The sequence below is a fragment of the Hevea brasiliensis genome, chromosome 18 (genome assembly GCF_030052815.1).
Source record: "Hevea brasiliensis isolate MT/VB/25A 57/8 chromosome 18, ASM3005281v1, whole genome shotgun sequence".
NCBI lineage: Eukaryota > Viridiplantae > Streptophyta > Magnoliopsida > Malpighiales > Euphorbiaceae > Hevea > Hevea brasiliensis.
The window spans coordinates 5,546,601-5,566,321 of NC_079510.1; positions in this window are offsets into that span (position 1 = coordinate 5,546,601).

The following is a 19,721-nucleotide window of genomic DNA, read 5'->3' on the forward strand; positions in this document are numbered from 1 at the left end:
AGGGTAATATGGTGATGATTTTTGTGGAGTTAACATGCTAGTATGGCTGCCCTTAATGTGTATCTCTTAAGTGAATTGATAAATGCAATGATAATGCATGATTTATAAGGTTTGAGTTAGGGTTTGGGGTGGAAAATGAGACTTTGATCATGTGATAATAGAAGTAGGTTTTAATGGTTAATTAGTGACCATTTGGTTTGGTTTGAATCAGAAATGAAGTGGATTGTGTAGTGGGATTTGGGTTTGGTGTGGCTGCCCTTGGTGACCTGCAGGACTAGACATGAGTCTAGCAGGTTTGGGTAGCAATAACTTGAATTGTAGAGGTTCAATTGGTGCAAAGTCAATTGGACATGAAACTAGACACATAATGGCACAACTTTGGTGAAGAAACCATGCCCAGAAAACCAAACCAAGTGGACCAAAAGATTGCCCTAATCCGGGTGACCTGCATTCTACCTGGGCAAAATGACCAAATGAACAGTGTTTGGTCATTTGGCCATAACTCAGTGTAGAAAAGTCCAATCGACCTGAAATTTTACCAGAAACAAGCTGAGATATATACCAACAACTTTCATGAAAATACCTAACCCAAATTATGACCATAACATATTTAAAAAGTGAGTTGCACTCACTATTCCTAACACTGTAGATTTGGTCAGTCCAAAAATTCTGGACAAAATTTTAATCCGGCCAATTTTGGTTTTTGGCCATAACTTGAGCTACAGAACTCTAAATGGAGTGATTCAAAAAAGGAAATTCAACTAGACAAAATAAGGAACAACTTTTATGTTGATCATTTTACCAAATTCCCACTGAAAAAATGACCAATGGAATAGTAAAAATAAAGTATGAAAACTGAAAATTCTGCCAAATCAACATTAAGCTTAGAAATGGTATTGGCAACCAATACCAACAAATTTTGAATGCAAAATGTGGTATGTTGGGAGTATTAAAACCAATGTACCTATTGTCTATGCAAAAGTCAACATTTTAGTTGACTAATAAAATGAATAGTAATATTCAAACTTGAAATTCAAAAATTATGAAATTGAAAAGTGTAATATGCCCTAGTATACCTAACTAGATTGGTTTGGATAGCTTGGCATGCCAATAGGGTTTTGTTAGTAGTACTGCATATGGCTTCATGCCATTCTGTGTTTCATGGCTTTCCATGCCATTCTGTGACATAATAGCCTTTGGCTATGTTATTTGAGTTGTTACACTCGAGTTTTAACCCTGATAATTATTACAGCTTATTAGCTGCTCATTAATAATCGAGACACAATGTGACCGATGGTGTGATGGTCTGAGGTACTTAGTACCCAGTGCTAGTTTACCTGTTTATCCAGTCCAGTCGACTAGTATGGGTTACTCGGGCAATGTTAATAAATCTTATCAAATTTAAATCGAATAATACTGCAAATAATATCAGAAATTAAGTCTATCAAAAAATGTAAACATACGTTCTGCCTCCTTATATTTTATTTTATTTTATTTTATTTTATATTGTCACCACTAAGCAGAATTGCTTAGCGCGTCGCTTTTACCACGCGTAGGTACTGGAGACCTAGCTGGGGAGCCCAGCAGACATCAGACAGGGTGAGCCTTCAAAGCTGCATCCGGAGTCCAGAGTCACCTCACATCTGCACTGCACATAGTAGGACATTAGGACTTTGGGTAGCATTTTGTATTTTATATTAGTTTTGGGATTGTAACTATAAACTCTTGAAATTATTGATGATGTAAATATATGAAATTTCATATTATTGAAATTTTCTGTATATTATGTTGGGAAATATTTATGGATGTGCTTCCAGTAATGAAGTGAAAAGAAAAATTTCTGAAAATAGTATTGTGATTTGAGATTGAGATTTTGAGATTGACTTGAAATGTGTATAATGGAGTTTGGATTTGGAAATTATATTGAAAGTGTTTTTAAACAGGTTCAGAAGAACTGTTTTTCCAATTTACAGCCGGCACTGTGTCGGATTTTCTATAAAATTTGAGGAAAAATTCAGATTTATCAAAAATTATAAATAAAGGAATTAAAAGGGATAAATTGTAATTGAAACATAAATTGGTGCTCCGGCACACTAAGTGGCATATCTTGCTCGGTTACACTGTAGACGGGTAAGGAGTGTCACACAAAGTATTACAAATCGGTTCACAATTGAGGATACTTCACACAGGACATGACTTTTCCAGAAAGATTGTAATCATGTTTGTTCCCAAGGTATTTATATGAGATATAAATAAGATGGAGTGGTGAGTCTCATGCCACATAACAAACATGATAGGCACTTATACATGATAAGTAGGCCGAACCAGTAACGCATATAACAAGCACATGGAGTTTACTCTTGTCAATGCTTTGTCATATATCATATCAGTGCATATAATCTTTAGACCTAAGATAACACAGTTATCTCGTATAAAGGTGGTTTGAGTTTGATACTGCTTTCATACTTGTACTGTGTATGGGTATATGGGCATGTGTTGGCTCCTACTAGTTATATATGGAGATAGGTGTTGATCAAGATGGAATCTGTTACCCTAAGTAAATAGGGATAAAATCCTATGTTCATTTAATTATTCTTGATGTTTCAAGTTCCTGGCCAGGACAGACAGATTTAGTCAGAAAAGAGTTTTTTACAGGAAAATCTAATCAATCAAGACTGGAATTAAAATAGAACATAATGTTCATAGCAAATGAGGTTTGACATAAACCATGACTCCAGCTCGAATTGGGATTTTGTAATAGAGAGATTCTAGTGCATGGTAACATATGATTATAGGTTCATTTAAAGTATTTCTTATTACTAATTGGGTGGCCATGACACGCTATGCTAGGTATCAACCATGGTCTATGAGATGCCTAAAATGATTTAGAGAAATCATTTATGGTAAGAAAGAGTTCTGATAATATTAAGAGTTGATATCATATCCCATTGCCAATTAGTGATGAGCCTAGTAAGTCACACATATACACAAGATAATCACCAAGTAAAATGTGATTTAATTGATTAATTAAAGAGTTTAATTAATTAATTAAATAGTTTTGGTTTGCAATAAGATTGTAAAGTCCCTAGCATGACTTGAAACCAAATCTAGGTTATTGGATGTATAGTATAAGTTCAAGTTATATTTAAAGTATTTAAATATGAATTTAATTGTGAGAAATTAATTAATAAAGATTAATTAATTAATTTATATTTGATATAAATTGATTTGAAGAGGAGAAATAATGATTTTGGGTTGAGAACTCAAAATTACAACATAAGGGTAATTTGGTCATTTCACATGGTAACATGTGGCACCATGAGATGGTGACACATGGCATCATATAAGTTTGCCAATTGTCTTCCTATCATACAAGGTGATCAAAGTTAAGATTAAGTCTACCTTTGACACTTGGCTTAATGTGATTAGGTCAATTAAAAATAAGATGCAATGTGGTGGTGACATGTGGCAAAGGGTTTAAGTGATTACTTGACCTAATTATATAAAGAGAAGTTAAAAGAAAAATCAACAACCTCTCCTTTCTCTCTTATGTGAGATAGCACATAGTGTTCTTCCTCTCCTCTCTTCCTTTCTCACTTGATTCACAGAAAAATCCTTTTGTTTGTTTGAATTAAAATTGCTAGAAATTGTTTCTAGTGTCCTATACACACATACAACCTCTCTAAAAGTAAGAACCCAAATTATAATTAGTTGGCAAGGCTTGAGAAGCTGATTTGGGGGCTTTCCATTAGTGATCTTGGTGTGGACATGCTAGAGGGATAACACTTAGAGTCCTAGGTGCTTCCTAAAGGTGCTAATTGCATCCATAGTGCATCAAAGAGGTTAGTGCTCAAACTCCTCTTTTAAACTAGGGTTTAAATGAATTAATTTGTTAATTCACAATCTTGAATGGCAAACATAGATCCTAATACATATTAAAAGTGTTTTAATATGCAATTAAGCATTGAAATTAATTAGGCACATAAGAGATGTGGCATGATACATGAAACCCTAGAAGTAAATTTTTAAAATTTAATGCTCTAATGAACTAATCAACATGCTTCCGCTCCTTCAGATCTGTGGGAGCACAAGACTTCAAGAGTTGGAGAATTGTGAATAAGCTACAAATAGATGGATGTTAACCTAGGATGACCCTGAGTTCAATCCTTGTGGCTGAGATTGAATTCCCCTAGAATAGTCTATGATCATGCCTATTTACATTATCATTGTGTAGATGTATGTATGTGATATGTATGTTCATGATGTGTATAGGGATATACATGAAAATAGCTAATGTGCAAAGTGAGACCAAATAATAATAATTAAATTGGACAAAGGAATCTTCCAATAAAATGATTAAGTTGGTGATAGTGTAATTTTGAAAATTGCATCGTGGCTCTCCACTAAGGCAATTATTTAAGAAATTTTAAACACTTGCATTGTTGGCTATGGTTACATAGGGATAATGTATGTGGTTTAAGAGATTTTCTTAAAATAATTTTTAAGCATGAAAGATGTTATGGGTATGTAAATACTTTGATGACCAAGAATGGATGTACCCGAGGTCATTAAAGTTTAAATTTGTATAATTGCTGACTTTGTGGGCTTAACATAACTAATGCAAGATAGACCAAGAATGGATGTACCTAAGATTTTGAGCATTAGGAGCCATATAATTGATTGAACCTCACATGTGATGTAATGAGTAAACTCACTTATGAATTATTATAATTCCAAGAATGGATGTACCTAAGGATGATTAACAAGTTTATAAGAATTCAATCACCTACTAGAAATCCTATCCAACTAGGATTTTTGTTTCCTACTTTAGAAGTATAGAATCCGCTAAATTAGTGGGAGAACCAATTTGATCAAAAGACGATGATCAATTGATAAGTTACAAAACACTACACACTAATTAGAATCTTGTTATCTTCTACAGTATATTCTGATAAAATGAATATAACACAATTACCTGCCATTATTCTCGCTGGCATGCTAGAGGCTAATAAGCTCACTGGACCTAATTTCCAAAATTGGCTAAGCGATTTAAAAATACTTTTAAATTTTAAACATATAGGATATGTTTTAGACACAAAACCTTCTGATCCCTTGCTTAAAAGTGCATCAAAAGAGGAACATGACACTTTGAGAAAAGCAGTATGATGACAACTTGCAAGTGAAGTGTTACATGCTTGCTACCATGTGTAATGAGTTACAAAGGGAGCATGAGAACACTTCTATAGCTTTAGAAATCCTATTTAACCTACAAAGGTTGTATGGTGAGCAAAATAGGACTGTAGGACATGAGATGTCAGGATGTCAGGGCAATTGTTCATGTTAAGGATGTTAGAAGGATTAGAGGTGGGAAATGACTTACACAATCTGATTGAGTTAAGTCATGATTTCTTGAAAGATTTCACCCCTCAAATGGATATGATCCAACAATCTTTTCTTAACTCTTTTTATAAGACTGTTGTAGACTTTCACATGAACAAACTAGAGTGTACACTTACAGAGTTGTTAAAATTGCTAGTCGTAGCCCAAAAGGCTAAGCCTAGAAATAATAGAAAAATGTCCAACAGTCAATTTAAGGAAAAGATGGTTAAAGCTACAGACAAAGGAAAGTATTTCTATTGTCAGATGGAAACTACCCACAGTACTTGGAGTATAGGAAGAACAAGAATGATAAGCCTTGTGAAGGTATATCTTTTTCTTATTTTCTAAATATTCCAAAGTGCTTATAGTTCATTATATTACTGGAACCAATTCTAATAAATGTTATGAGTTCTCATAAATGTTATGACATGCAGGAACCAGCAGATGATAAAGCTTGGGAAACATATAAAGATAGAGAAAATCTTGGTGATGGAGCAATAGTTACTGCCTAGTCCATAATGTTTTATCTTTGTACATTTATTTTGGACACTATTTGTATGTACCTAATGTTTTTACTTCATTTTTGTATCAAGTGTGACTTGTAATGGACATGAATACAGATTCATGGATGATGAATACATTTTATTTATGAAATGAAATGTTTGCATGGGTTACTTCAATAATTGTTCTTATTATTATTGATAATATTAACAAAACAATTCCAAGCAATTAACTTGAGATTAATATTATCATCAAAACCTAATCTTATTTAAAATGAATTTAGCTTTTGAGATCAAGTCAAATTGCAAGAGGATGGGATCACTGAGTTGGTTAAATGGGTATAAGGTGCTTATTAACCTAACTAGTGAATCTTATTCTCAAGGCAAGGTGACAAAATCAAGAAAGCTGAAGAAATTTTAAAACCAATACATAGAGATGTATGTAGTCCATAAAGAAATGATTAGAAAAGGTTTTTCTCAATACTTTGAAGATGTTTACATTTATGAAATGCAAACTTGAAATCTTTGAACAGTTCAAGGAATTCAAACCTAAAGTAGAGAAATACATGAAAAGGGTACTAAGGTCCTTAATCTGATTAAAGGTCAAATATACTCAAGTACTAAATTCAATGAGTTCCTACAACAACAAAATATTGTATCTCAATTTAATCTTTTTAGAAAACCATAGTTGTATGGAATCTCTAAAAGGAAAAATTTATGTTATTTAGGACACAGTAAAAATTATGATGAACTATAAGAAATTGATAATCTTATTGTAAGGATTACTATTAACAACAACTTTAAATCTTCAAAGTAGATAATGATCTATATCAATTTCCACGACGTCATATAAGATATATTGTGGTTAAACACTAAATCTTAAAGTTTTTAAGATTAAATTCTTTAAAAGTGAAATTGATAAAATGATAAATTTGTTGGATATCCTAAAGGAAGTTTGGGATATAATTTTAACTTTCTGCTGAACAAAGAGTTGTTATGAGCAGGATTATTTTCTCAAGAAAAGAGTTTCTACAAGAGAATGACAAAGATGGAAGATGAAATTGGATGAAGAATCATCTAACAACAAATTAAAAAGGATGTAAATCCTTCCAGTAATGAGCTTATTCCTATTAATAATGTCACCATAACAATACCATGAAGTTAAATTCTACATATTAATATATAAAAGTTGTCCATTTAAGCAGAGATTGGTCATGAAGATGATCATATTATTAATGAACAAATTATATTAGATATAAGTTTATTTCATTAATGGTAAAAAAATGGATTTAATCATTATGAACTATATTTATGTTTTTATAAACCTTCCTATAGGTTGCTACCTAGTGTAAGCTACCTAATGGCCGCTATCTAATGAAAGCTACCTAGTGTTAGCTACCTAGTGGGAGCTACCCAATGAAGGCCCAAAAGGTTTATCAAGAACTAAATAAGTTCTAAATGAGTAGGTAGAGACCTATAAAGCAAAGCTGAGTGTGAAATTAGTTTCACATAAAGGAAAGGGGTTGTCTTTAAAGAAACATCCTTACCTAAGGCTATGCTTGAATTTATTGAGATAAAGATGGCAACATAGCGTATTAGATTTTATGTTTTGTCAACTAGTTTTCAAAACTATCTTCCTTAATGGAAACATAAAAGAAGATATAATCTTGGAAAGGTTCTAAAGTGCATAAGCTTAAGAGATACATTTATGGTTTTCAGCAAAACTTCAAAGAGTTCCATATATATAAAGAAGGTTAATGGGAGCAACTACTTACCTAAGTATATATGTGATAACCTTTATTAATAGGAAATGGCAATTGGCACATCAGTGACTGTAAAGCTTAGTTACATAAATTTTCTCCTTTTATGACTTAGAAAATGAAACCTATGTTCTTATTTTTGCATCTATCTAGATAGAGCAAATAAGAATAATGGGATTCTTCATCAGTCTAATTTTGGAAAGGATGTTGAAAGAGTTCAACATGGTTATCTCCAAAGGAAGGATTCTTATTTGTGAAATAAAATATCCAACTTTCTTAAGGAGATCTTTAAGATTCCTAAAGATAGAAGCTAAGTATACTTAATTGTATACAAAGCAAGATATTGCATATGCTATTGGTGACTTGCAAATACCAATCCAACTTAGATTTGGAATGTTGAGTATATGATGAGATTATTCCTAAATACATTGGAAGCATTTGGAATTTAAATCTTGTCAAGAGGAGAAAATAATGCACAACTAATAGAGGTTACAAATCAGACTTATAGTCAAATGGTAAGGATGAAAGGTCTATCTAAAATAGAAAAATTTGATAATCACCCCAAATGTGTAAAAGTAACATAGGATCATGTGGTTATTCAATAAGCTAATGTGATAGTCACTCAAAGCTTTGTAAAAGTTACATATCTCTATTTACGGTTTTGTGTCTATCTATGGTAGTTGAACAATTGAATGAAAAGGTTTCATAAGAGATAACAAATGTGGATTTTGCTATGGAAGCTAAGCATTTTGCTGCATATGATGTCGCAAAAAGGCTATTTGGATTCAGAAGTTCTCACTAAAACTAAAAAGGTTCCTTTCATTGTATCGTCAGTTTGTTTTAACTATGACAATAATAATGCCTTAGTTTAGGCAGAGGGACCAGGTCTCACCTAAAATCTAAACACCAGAAATTAGCTAAATCATTTAATCAGAATAATAGTTGGAAAATACATTAGAGGACAACGTCGGCCGGTAATTCAGCTAATCCCTTTATGTAAGTCATAGATTGACAATAGTTATACAGTCATCTTTAGAAGATGAGTTATGTATACTATAGTCATTGACTCTAGTGTAAGTGGAAGATTGTTAGTAACATGTCCTAGAGCAATGCCTAAGTGTTATGTATTGTAAATAATATCACCTTAAACAGCATGATTATTTTCGATTAATATAAATTATTTATGTTTAATTGAAAATGTCCTTTAACATTATGTTAGATGTTCCATTCTTAAGTTGTTAAGAATATGAGTGACAAGACATTCTAGTACATATGTTATAAACTTGGTTCACAATCTAGGATACTTCATTGGGCTTGATCTATCCGGAAAGATTATCACTTGTGTTTATTTCTATAATTAGTATAGGATACTAATGAGATGGAATGGTGAGTGTCATACCATATAACGAATATGATGGGCACTTATATGAAAAGTAGGCCAAATCAGTGACACAAGATGACTTATACATGGAGTTTACTCTTATCAATACAAAGTCATCTAGATCATATTAGTGCATATAATCCCAAGACCTGAGATAACATAGTTATCTTGTATATAGGTGGTTTGAGTTTGATACTACTTTCTTACTTGTACTGTGTATGGGTATATGGGTATGTGTTGACTCCGACTAGTTATATATGGAGATAAGTATTAATCAAGATGGAATCTGTTACCCTAAGTAAATAGGGATAAAATCCTATGCCCATTTAATTGTTCTTGATGAGTTAAAGTTCTTGGCCAAGACAGATAGACTTAGTCAGAAAAGAGATTTTGACAGGAAAGTCTTATTAATCAAGAATTAAAATTAAAAGAAGAACATATGATTCTAAGCATAAGAGTTTGACATGAACCATGACTCTAGCTAGAATCGGAATTTTGTAATGGAGAGATTCTAGTGCATGCTTTGTATGATCGGGGTTCTTGAATTGGAGAATCAATTCAGAACTAGTTGGGTAGTCATAGCACATTATGCTAGATGTCAACTATGACTTATAAGAACTTAGATGAAATGAAAATTTCATTTGAGTTTGGAATGGTTTCAATAATATTAAAGAGTTAATATTATTCTTATTGCTAATTAGTAATGAACCTAATAAATCACACATATAAGAGCTCAATGATAAAAGCAAGATTAATTTAATTAATTAATTGAATTAATAAATTTAGTTTGCAATAAGATTTCAAAGTCTCTAGTATGACTTGAAACTAAATTTATTTATGGAAGTATTCAAGTTAATATTTAAAGTGTTAAATATAAACTTGAATAAATTTGGCATAAAGAAAAAAAAATCAAATTTTGACAAATTTGACTTTTTAAAATTTGACCATTTGACTTGTTCAAATGCTTACATGGCATAAGTTGACTTGGTCAAAAATAGTGGCTTAAGGTTAATTAATTAGTAATTAGATTACTAATTAATCAAGATTAATTTTTTTAATTGAGTATTGACAAGTGTACCAATAAGGTGATGAAAACTCATTCAAAGTTTGAATTAGAGTTTGACACTTGTCTAATTAATTTTTATTAAAGAAATTAAAAGATAAATATAAAAGAAAACAAATTTGTTGTCTTCTTCCCTTGGTTGGCTGAACCAAAAGTTTTCCTCCATAGCCATTTTGATTTCTTCCTTCCATAGTCAAATTCAAAGTGTTTAAATGTTAAACACTTGAATTAGAACTAGAGAAAAGGTTTCTCACCCCTTCCATAACCTTATGACCGAAGAAAAACCAAAGAATTCTTTCTCTTCTTTTGGCCGCCCCATTTAGAGATGAATTCAAAGGGTTTTTGCTTGGACATGGTGCTATGATCATGGGGCTTGTGTGGACAAGCTAGAGGGTCAACAATTGGTAGCCTAGCTCCCCGGATTAAGGTGATAGAATTTGATTATGCGCCTAATTGAGTAAGTTGTTACTTAAAATCCTAACTTTATAAATTGGGGATTTGTTTCTAAATTGGCAAATTGGGATTGTTATCAATTGTTTGGGACCTATTTCAAGTGTTTTGTAATAGTATAAATTGATTATACATGTTGCATGAAACTTAGGGTTTGAAAGTTTTCAAATTACTAACTATGCACCTAACTAGTGAAATGTTCCAACTTTGGTGCATTAACCTAGAATATATGTAAATATATGAAGAGGAACATTGACATTGCTCAAAATTCCCTTTGTTATTTATATTATTTATGAAAATACTAATAAAAATATACCTATAGCAACAAATGTAAGCATTTGTCACTAATAACTTAAATAGCAGAGAAAAATTCATCACTAATTACTTTTAGTGACAACATATCTGTCGCTAATACATTCAACAATGAGAAGCTATTATATACAAATTTGTTGCTAATAGTTTTAAGGATTATATATTTGTCATTGATACTTTCAGTAATGAGAAAATTATTCTATATGGCACAATTTTTTTATCTAAAATTAATTTATTATATTACATATCAATTTTTTATTAAATATTTTGAAATTTCAACTATAAAAATCTTATATAAAAAGAATAATTATTATACTACATCTTTTAAGAATTTTAAAATCCATATGTTTACAATTTTGGATATTATAAAATTTTGCTCATCATATTATATATTTTTAAAAATCAATTTTTTTTTTAGCTAGAGCTTGGCAAGATTGGAAAGAGGGCGAATTATTTGTTTAAATTATATATATAAATATATGATGAGGTAAAAAACTATTTATAAATTTTAAAATTTTATTTTTCAAAAATTTTATTATATTTAAAGTCTAAGAATTTTAAGAATAATAGTTCCAAAATTGTCATGTGGTATATGTACTTTTTCTTTTTTTTTTTTTACTTTATTTATCATTTTATTGGTATATATCAATTAATTTTTAAAAAAATAAAACTAATCTATCAATCAACTTATTTATTTATTAATATTTGAAATAAAATTATAATTAATTAAAAATTTTATTATTAACATTATAAAAATGTAATATATATATATATATATATATATATATATATATATATATATATATATATTGGTTATAAAATAGAATAAAAAAATAAATAATTTACCTGTTACAGAAGAAAAATAACTAATTTTAGTTGTAATTATGTGAACTTCACCATTTAAAAAAAAATAATAATATTTTGATTATTGAATAAATTCACAACTAACTTTTGAAATTAAGATAAATTACTAAATTTAAAATATTTGAAAATGATTAAAAATTTCATACACACACACGAACATATATATATATATATATATATATATATATATATATATATATATGAAGTTACAAGTTAAGAAGGAAGCTAAACTAATAGATGTACTTTTTGAAAAAAAAAAGAATTAGATTTAAAATTTTATTCAACTTATTTATTTATTAATATTTGAAATAAAATTATAATTATTTAAAAATTATATTATTAACATTATAAAAATGTAATATATATATATATATATATATATATATATATATATATATATATATATATATTGGTTATAAAATAGAATAAAAAAAATAAATAATTTACCTGTTACACAAGAAAAATAACTAATTTTAGTTGTAATTATGTGAACTTCACAATTTAAAAAAAATAATAATAGTTTGATTATTGAATAAATTCACAATTAACTTTTGAAATTAAGATAAATTACTAAATTTAAAATATTTGAAAATGATTAAAAATTTCATACACACACACACACACACACACACATATATATATATATATATATATATATATATATATATATATATATATATATATATATATATTTATGCTTATTTCAACCCTATTTTTTAAGGCCAATACAAATTGATAGAAGTTATAAGTTAAGAAGGAAACTAAACTAATAGATGTACTTTTTGAAAAAAAAAAGAATTAGATTTAAAATTTTAATTTTTCCCCAATATTTTTTATAAAAAATATTAACTAGTAGAAAAGGGTACATGCAATAAAAGATAATTTATGGATAAAAAGTATTTAAAAAAATGAATTATTTTTTATTGATTAGTAATAACATTAAATATCAATTAAAAATATTTTTTAACGGACATTAATAATATATATATATATATATATATATATATATATATATATATATATATATATATGACACAAAGTAATGCTATATTATTAATATATTGAAAAACCTTAAGGCTTACTCATGAAGGTTTGACTGGGTGGTAATACATATTTTAAACCTATACTCAGACAGAAGTTCGAGTAGTAGAGTTACTATTCATAGGAAGGACTTTAACATAATCACACTCAGCCTAAAAATGGGGGATGAGGAACATCCTTAATATTTCCCAAAAAAAAAAAAAAAAGGCCTTGAGGCTCAATCCAATAGAGTTGATTAAAGCTACAAGACTTATTGGCTAAGAAAGGTTGAGACACTTTACAGCATTATTGATAATTATAAAGTTCTTGTTTGCTCAAGAAGTGATTTAATCTTTTGATTAAGTTGTAATTTTTTTTTTTTTAGTATTGGGGATGTTTTAATAATTTTTAAATACTTTTACAAATATAAAAAAAAATTTATTGTCTAGCCTAGTTTGATTCATTTGTTGAAGACATATCACCCACATAGTAAATGCTACGTTCGAATCCCCACTTCATTTTCTAAAAACAAAAATTCCCATTATGAATTTTACATAATTAATTTATAGATCACATTGAAGATAAATTTAAAAACATAATAAGAATGAATCACATATTCACATCTCATTCTTAGGTCTTTGTTTGATTTAAATTCTCTACTTTAATTTTTCAGGAAGTAATTATACTCTCATGAGTGTGAGCTACTCCTGTGAAGTGGAAGAAATTGCTTTCTTGATTTCATAGGAAATTGAGGTAAAATGCCAATCAAATAATATTGATTTTTACACTTTTCTAAGAACTTGAAGTTCGTTAACCAAGTTATCCTCAACCAACCAAGGCCTTAGTCTCATGATTGGGCTATTCTTAATTCCAAGAAATTATTCAGTATATTCGGTGTACATACACTACCTAGAATATACGTGAATGTATAACATTGACATTGCTCAAAATCCCCTTTATGATTTATATTATTTATGAAAATACCAATAAAAATATATCTATAGCAACAAATGTAACTCTTTGTCACTAATAACCTAAATAGCAGAGAAAAATTCATCACTAATTACTTTTAGCGATAACATATCTGTCACTAATACTTTCAACAATCAGAAGCTATTATATACAAATTTGTTGCTAATAGTTTTAAGGATTACATATTCGTCACCGATACTCTCAGCAATGAGAAAATTATTCTATACAAATTCATCACTAATAATTTTTAGCGACGACTTATGTAATCTAAATTTATAAATAATTTCAATTGCTAATATTGCTATAAGTAATATAAATTAAAATTTTAAAATTATTTTAATAGTAATTCTGCTTATACCAAAAATCATATTACAATTATATATTCTTAATTCTATAATATTATTAATTCATTAAAAGTTATTTAGTTTATTCTAACAAAATTAATAAATAACTTTAAACATTGAATTTAGTTTCTACTAATTTATTTTTTTAATTATTCTAAATATAGACATACTTATTACATTAAATTATAAAATTACTATTAAAAAATTAATTGTTTAGTTAACATAATTATAATTATTATTAAAAATTAACTATTTAAGTAAATAAAATTTTTTATTTATTTATATCGATAGATATAAAATTCTAGCATCTCAAGTCTCAACATATTTTTACATATTCACAATAAATAAAACGTCAAAATCACAAATTTAGACTAAAAAGAAAAGAAAAAGAAAAATAGCACAGGGTAAAACACTGCTAGAGGCAGAGAGAGCATGGCAGGCCCCCAAAAAAAAAAAGAAGAAGAAGAAGACAGTGCAGCACCATGGACAAGCGAAACAGAGCAATGGAGAGAGCATGAGCATGGTAGCCAAAAAAAAAAGAAGAAGAAGAAGACAGTGCAGTGCCATGGATGAGAGAAACAGAGCAGAGGAGAGAGCATGAGCATGGCAGCCCAAAAAAGAAAAAGAGAGAAAGAGGAAAAGAAAGTGCAGCACAGGAAGAGAGCAGATGAGAGAGAAGAAGAAGATAAAGAAAACTATAAAATTAAAACATACATACCAGGTCTGTCCTTTCCCTATTCTTCTTCTTCTTCTTCTTTTTTATCTTTTTGTTGGCTGCTGGTTTGGAGAAATTTTAAAGGAAACCCTAGCCCATTTATATCCATCGCCTTGACTCCTTGGGGCGCGCCTCGGTGTGTCTGGCGCCTTGGTGCGTCTCTTGGAGCTTACTTGTCTCTGGGCGCTTGAGGCGTGCCTTTGATAACTATGCGTAACGGTGGTAATGGTCGTTACACATACAACTTAGGATTGGCCTATAAATAACGGGATAACGCTAAATGGAGCCTTTAAAAACCTATAAATAGTGGTTGTTATTTGAAACCATGGAACTAACCCAATCTACATCTAAATATCCAATAACTTGTGAGTGATCTTATCTTCATATAAAAATCTTTATTCCTTTGCATAGTTATCAAAGGCTTAAGGCGAACCAAGGCGCTAGGGTGTCTTGCATCCTAGGTGCAAGGTGCAAGCGCACACCCGAGCCAGTCAAAGCACAAAAATAAAAAAAATAAAATTAAAAAAATTAAAAATGTTCTATCTCAATTCAAGTAACATAATGCTAAACATTAAAAAAAAAAGAGAGACAAGAAAATTAATAATTTATAGGATAAATTTAAATAATTATCCCTGAACTTATATGGTTATAACACTATAGTCCTTCAACTTTAAAATGTAACATAAAACCTCCTAAACTTTCAAATTTTGCACAGTAAAATCTCTCTGACTTTCAATTATTAATTTTTCAATTAGAAACTGATGTAGATAGCTCCCACATGGTGCCCAGTCAACATTTCTCTCACCTCTCTTATATAAAATATAAAATTATTCTCTCTACATGTAAAAAATTATTCTATCTACAAAGAGAAGAAGGATTTAATTTACCCATGGCTTAAGAGAGAAAAGATAAATACTGACTAAGCTTCATACTAAAACTGTCTAAGTCAGCGTTTAACTAAAAAATCGGTAATTAGAGGCTTGAGGGATTTTACTGTGCAAAATTTAAAAGTTGATGGGGTTTTATGTTGCATTCTTAAATTGAGAAACTGTAATTTTACAACTAGATAAGTTCATGGACGGTTGTCAAAATTTATCTTAATTTATAATAGCATAAACTCTATTTGCCTAATAGCAATTAGCAAGTAGCAACATACAAACTAATTTATAATACCATAATCCCAATTATAATAACAAAAACTAATAATTTATGATAACATAAACTCAATTATTATATTTCTAAATTCTAATAATTTGTAAAAATTTCCACTAATAGCAAAACCTAATAGCAAATACCAAGAAGATAAACCCTATTTAATTCAATCATAAATCTGAAAGGTAGTAACAAATTTAATCCATAAAGCTAATAAAAAATTTAGAATAATAGCATTTTATATCTATTCTTTCACAATAAAGAATAAACAAAATCAGAAATTTAGACAAGGAAAAAAAAAAAGAAAATAGCATATGAGTAGAAGACAGAGCATGGTAGAACAAAAAAAAAAAGAAAAAGAAGGAGAGAGCAGCTGCCATATAAAACAGAGCAAGAGAGAGAGAGAGGACAGAGCATGGTAGAACCAAAAAAAAAATAGAGAGAGAGAGAGAGTAGCTGTTGGATAAAACTGAGAGAGACTAGAAGATGAGTAGAACAAAAGAAGAAGAAAAAACAAAGAAAAATATGTACATACCTAGATTTGGACTGTTGGAGATCAAGGTTAGTAGCTGCTTCTTCTTCTTCTCTTTCTTCGGTAGCTGATAACAGGTTTTAAGCCAAAGAAACCTTATCTTCTTCTTCTTCTTCTCTTTCTTTAGTGGCTAATGATAGGTTTTAAGCCAAAGAAATGCTATTTTTTCTTTTAAATGCGGCGTGCCTTGCTGCGCCTCTTTCTCCTTTAGGCGCCACCACTTGCTCCTTTTTCTCCTTCAGTTGCCACCACTTGCACGTCAAGCGTGCCTCAGGCTCGCCTCAAGCTTGCCTTTGATAACAATGTCCTTTTGACATACTTGAGAATGCGGATTACTGCATCTTAATGGCTTTTGCATGGAGTTTGGAGAAATTGACCCACCACACTAGCAATAAAAAAAAAATATCTGGGAGATAATTAAGTTTTTCAACAAGTCTCTAATATCTTCTAGAATCTATCAAGGCCTCCTGTCCAGTAATGAGTTTTACATTTGGATGTATAGGGGTATCTACAAGTATGCAATCTAGCATGATGGTCTCTTTCAATATGTTTACTAAATATTTTAGCAATGAAATTGCCATAGCAATACTAGATTGTGCAACTTTGACTTCTAAAAAATATTTCAATTTATCCAAGTCTTTGACCTAAAAGTAATTGAAGGTTGCTATATTAATTGATTAATTCCATCATGATCATTGCCTATAATAACAATAACATTAACATAACCCATGAAATGGATACTCTTACCATGAGCAGTATGATGATAAATGCTGAGTGATCAACTCTAATTTGAGTAATCTCAAATTGTTGGATAAAAGTATCGAACCATCCAAACCATGCCCTTGGGGATTTTTGTAATCCATAAAAGGATCAATGTAGTCTACATTCTAAGCTAAACTGTCCCTAAGCAACAAACCCTGGTAGTTACTCCATATAATCCTTTTCTATCAACTCCCCATTTAAGAAAGCATTTTTTATATCAAGTTCATGAAGTGGCCAATGATGAATGGTATGTTAGTAGTATGCCCTAGAGCATATCATTTAGTATGTATCTTGTACATGTTTTTATTAATAAAAGGCATTTTCATTTTTCTGTTTACATAATATATTTATGTGTAATAGAAAAGGTCCATTGATATTTTGTTAGAAATTCTATTCTTCAGTTGTTGAGAATATGAGTGACAGTATTTCTAGCACAAAGTATCATAAATAGGTTCACAATCGAGGATACTTCACAATAAGGACATGACTTATCCAGAAAGATTGTAATCATGTTTGTTCCCAAGTTATTTATATGAGATGTAAATAAGATGGAATGGTGAGTTTCATGCCATATAACAAATATGATAGACACTTATACATAATAAGTAGGCCGAACCAGTGACATTTATGACAAGCACATGGAGTTTACTCTTGTCAATGTATTGTCATAAATCATATTAGTGCATATAATCTTTAAACCTGAGATAGCACAATTATCTTATATATAGGTGGTTTGAGTTTGATACTACTTTCATACTTGTACTGTGTATGGGTATATAGGCATGTGTTGGCTCCTACTAGTTATATATGGAGGTAGGTGTTGATCAAAATGGAATCTGTTCCTCTAAGTAAATAGGGATAAAATCCTATGTTCATTTAATTATTCTTGATGTTTCAAGTTCCTGGCCAGGACAGATAGATTTAATCAGAAAAGAGTTTCTGATGAGAAAAATCTTTTAATCAAGAACTGGAATTAAAAGAGAACATAATATTCATAGCAAATGAGGTTTGACATAAACTATGACTCCAGCTCGAATTGGGATTTTGTAACAGAGAGATTCTAGTGCATGGTAACATATGATTATAGGTTCATTTAAGGTAAACCTTATTACTAATTGGGTGGCCATGACATGCTATGCTAGGTGTTAACCATGGTCTATGAGGTGCATAAAATGATTTAGAGAAATCATTGATGGTAAGAAAGAGTTCTGATGATATTAAGAGTTGATATCATCTCTCATTGCCAATTAGTGATGAGCCTAGTAAGTCACACACATACACAAGTAATCACCAAATTAAATATAACTTAATTAATTAATTAAAGAGTTTAATTGATTAATTAAATAGGTTTGGTTTGCAATTAGATTGCAAAGTCCCTAGCATGACTTGAAACCAAATCTAGGTTATTGGATGTATGGTATAAGTTAAATTTATATTTAAAGTGTTTAAATATGAATTTAATTAATGAGAAATTAATTAATAGAGATTAATTAATTTATTTATATTTGATATAAATTGATTAGAAGAAGAGAAATAATTATTTTGGATTGAGAACTCAAAATTAAGACATAGGAGTATTTTGGTCATTTCATAGGGTGACATGTGGCACCATGAGATGGTGACACATGGCACTACACATAAGCTTGCCAAATGTATTTTAATCATGTAAGATGATTAGATTAAGATTAAATATAGGTTTGACACTTGGCACAATGTGATTGGGTAAAATTAAACCTAGAGCGAATGAGAAGGTGACATGTGGCAAGAGTTTTAAGTGGTGACCTAGCTATATAAGTGTAAGGATGAAAGAATAAACATAACAAGCTGCCATTCTTCTCTTTGTGCTGCCACCCTTGGCTGCTCTCCCTTCTCTTCTTCTTCATCTCTCATCTATTCCAAGAGATTAGCAAATAATCTCTTGAATTAAAAATGCTAGAAATTGTTTCTAGTGTCCTGTTTACATCTGTAATCTCTCAAAAGGCAAAACTTGATTTTCTAATTCATAGAAAAAGCTTTAGAAGCTGTTCAAGGGCTACCATCGGTGATCTTGGTGTGGACAAGCTAGAGGGACAACATCTGGTGTCCTAGACGCATCCCAAAGGTGTCAAATACACTACAGTGCATCAAGAGGTTAGTGCACTTATTCTTGATCTGATCTAGGGTTCTAATAATTAATCTGATTAATTCTAAGATCTTAAATGGCAAATATAGATCCAAAAATATATTAAAAGAGTTTTAATATACTGTTTATCATTGAAATCAAATAGATAAAAATGAATTTTGCATGATGCATGTGATCCTAGATGAAAAATTTTGAATTTTAATGATCTAAAGTTGTGTTTTTCATGCCTCCGCTCCTTCATAGTAGCCACTAAGATAAGGAGGTGAATAAAGGCAATCTTGGCCACTGGAGAAAAAGTATCACTATAATCTTCCTAAAAGATTTAGAATGTATCCTTTAGCAACAAATCGAGCCTTCAGGTGATCAAATTTTCCATTAGGACAAACCTTATCT